Below are 3,090 nucleotides of genomic sequence, written 5' to 3'. Positions count from 1 at the left end.
TTAAATATGATTGTTTGATACTGACGTAGCCCTGATATGAGAAGTCCGTATCATCTATTACGTTTTGTAAGTTGGATTGAATTATTAATGAAGTATAATACAAATTTGTGATGTGTTGATAGTAACAAAAGAAACACATGGTAGATAATTCACCTATATGAGCTTAGGAGTGGTGCCTCTTCTTACGAAAGTGAGAGTTGCTTTTTAGAGAGCTCATGAAATAGAATCAAACACAAGGTCATAATAATGCGGAGTAATATAGAACTTCTCGTTGAAACAAGAGATTAGTGTATGTGCGGTATGTCCGGATACAAGTTTAAAACCAAGCTACTTGTCACTTTGATAAAGCTTTGATATACTTGCACTAAGTAAATGTTTAACTCGAAAGAGACCTTTATGTATGTATATTAATCATCTGAAGCTTTGCTTGTACGGTTTTTAAAATTTTAATTTTGAAATATTTGTTTTACAAACAAAGTGGGGGATTGTTGAAGTTTGTTTGTAAAAAAACAAAGAACTAAGTATATGTTTCCTTGTCTAACATAGGAAAAGTGGGAGGAGGTGGGCCGATTAATAAGTGTGACTAAAGAGATGATTGAGTGTGGGCTAGACCTTACCATACCCGAGTGCGGGTGCACGAATAATTGCGCAACTTTGGCGCACTTATTTGGCGCACTACGCTTTCGCACCCACAGTTTAATTAGCACTAATCCCTTGTTATTTTATTTTTATTTTATTTCGTATGGTTATCTTATTAACTTTAATCAATTCAAAAGTTGTTTTTGTTTATTGAGAATTTTCGGAAATCAAAATAATAATGATAATAAATAATAATAATTTTGAAATTTTATTTATTAATTAACAATAATTTTTTATTCTGAATTTTGTTTGTGTCTTTTCAAGACAACCTTTGAATTAGATACTCGTTCAATTTGCAACATTTCCCGAAGGGTTGCATTTGTTCGTTTTTAACTTCTTACGAATGGACGCCTTTGTTCACTTAGCAGTTTTTTCTTGTTAATACGGCATAATTTTCTTATCTTTTGAAAAAAAAAATCATTAAAATATTCCCAAATCTCTTCCAATGTTAGTTTCTATATTTGTACAAAAAATTTGAATGTGCTTTGTACATAATAGAAATCAAATTTAAAATGCCCAAAAAGAGCACCCGCAACGTGCTTTGTTTCGGATCGAAACAATGTAAAACCAGACTTTCTTGTTTACGTCAAAATCTGAAATAAAAATTGAATATAATATTTCAAAGAACAAATCTGTGAATTTACCTGTCAATCCTGGTGCTATTCGTACTTAAAGGAAATTGAAGTGTGCATGCTGTACTTAAAGGAAATTGAAGTGTGCATGCTGTACAATTAAAATATATATATATACATAAAGCAAAAAAAAGGTTTGATCTCTGAGCCAACATAGATACTTGTATCTAGGGATATTGATATTGACTCAGGTTAGAGCAGCCCACTTATGCCAAGTTATTGAAATTTCTATTAGGTGCATAATAAAAATAAATTCTCTCCGGTAATTAGTATAGAAAACTTCAACTACGTTTTTCAACGACTTTGAATTTCTGATTTCAAGAAGTTGGCAAGTCATCCCACCATATTATCACATCTCTATGTGCTGCTGTAATCAGGTCAAATTGAACAAAAATAAGAACTTTTCGATTTGATCAAGAGAAATTGCTTTTGTCTGAAACAAGTTCAGTTACATCACTTAGTAAACCAACTTAATGTTACATATCGACTGACCCAAAAAAAAAAAAAATTACATATCGATCTTAATTCGAGTACCTAAAGTTACTCTTTAATCTCATTTTCTAACTCTCCATGTTCAAGGCCTTCTATCTAAACATTAAAGAGGCAGATAACTCTTGGGCCGTGGGCTTCAATTTGGAACCCATTGAGTGATACCCCACTTCATGTATTTTTCCCGGCAAGGGATTTCAAATTTGTAATCTTGCAAATAAATGTTTCGATAACGCTATGAACTCATAGCTCATACATTACCAACAGAGCCCCCTCATTCTACTTAAACCATTCATTTATGTTGAAATAGCCCACGTAGGTTAATAATGGGGTTTATATACTTTTATATACATGTGATCTTTCTCCACTAATTAATTTAAATTTTTGGATTGAACTTTTTAATATAGCATCGAGTCAAGTTCTACCCCTATTAGTTGAACATAACGTGTCATTCATTTTCCAACTCGCGCGTGAGAGAAGGTGTTGAAATATCGTACATTTATACAACTGGTCTCCCTTTACATTGTGAAATTACAAATCAACTAATAAGATGATGCATAAAATATCAGTGTCCAAGAAACACGGTTCATCTAAATGTTCAAGTACATATATAAGACATTTTTTTGGTTACTTAGAGAAGGTATAATGCTATCGGTGGTTCATGTGCTCTCACTTGAAAAGCAAAATTATCCCTCTACCTTTTTCATTTATTCAGTTTTTCAGTTAAACTGGACATTTTGTGGTTGTATTTACACTTACGGTATTGATGTGGCTTATATGGTGCAAAGCAGGCACCAAGTCATTAAGTTTCAAAAAAATGAAAACATTTTGAGGTGCTGTTCACACAACTCTTGGATCATAGTTAGAAAGCGGCAATTTTTTCAGTGGAGAGCGTGCGAAGGGAGCGCAACGCGACTGTTCGAGGGTGGACATGGGGGTTGTCCTCGCCCGGGCCTCCTCAACCACCATGAGGTCGTCCTGCAGAAAACGACAAACCTTCTATAATATGAAAATGAGGAATTCGAAGGAAATGACAGGACATTTTTGCTTTTCACGAAAGGAATTACTTGGAAGAGTTATGCAAGATTCCCGTAAACACACTTGTGCTCCATTTGATCATCTGAATTTCTAGCCAATATAAAACCGAATAAAATAAGATATAAAATTTAAAGATTTTGCTAGATCATATTCCCTATTTGGTGAATCGTATAACACATCCTATTATGTTCATTATTTGATATAAACGGCATATTCATATGAATGAACCTAAAAATTATGCAAATGGAGATGGTGAAAGTCTCTCACACTATACTCTTACTTGCTTCATTTT

This window comes from Eucalyptus grandis, chromosome 5 (genome assembly GCF_016545825.1).
Source record: "Eucalyptus grandis isolate ANBG69807.140 chromosome 5, ASM1654582v1, whole genome shotgun sequence".
Lineage (NCBI taxonomy): Eukaryota > Viridiplantae > Streptophyta > Magnoliopsida > Myrtales > Myrtaceae > Eucalyptus > Eucalyptus grandis.
This window is presented reverse-complemented; position numbering follows the sequence as displayed.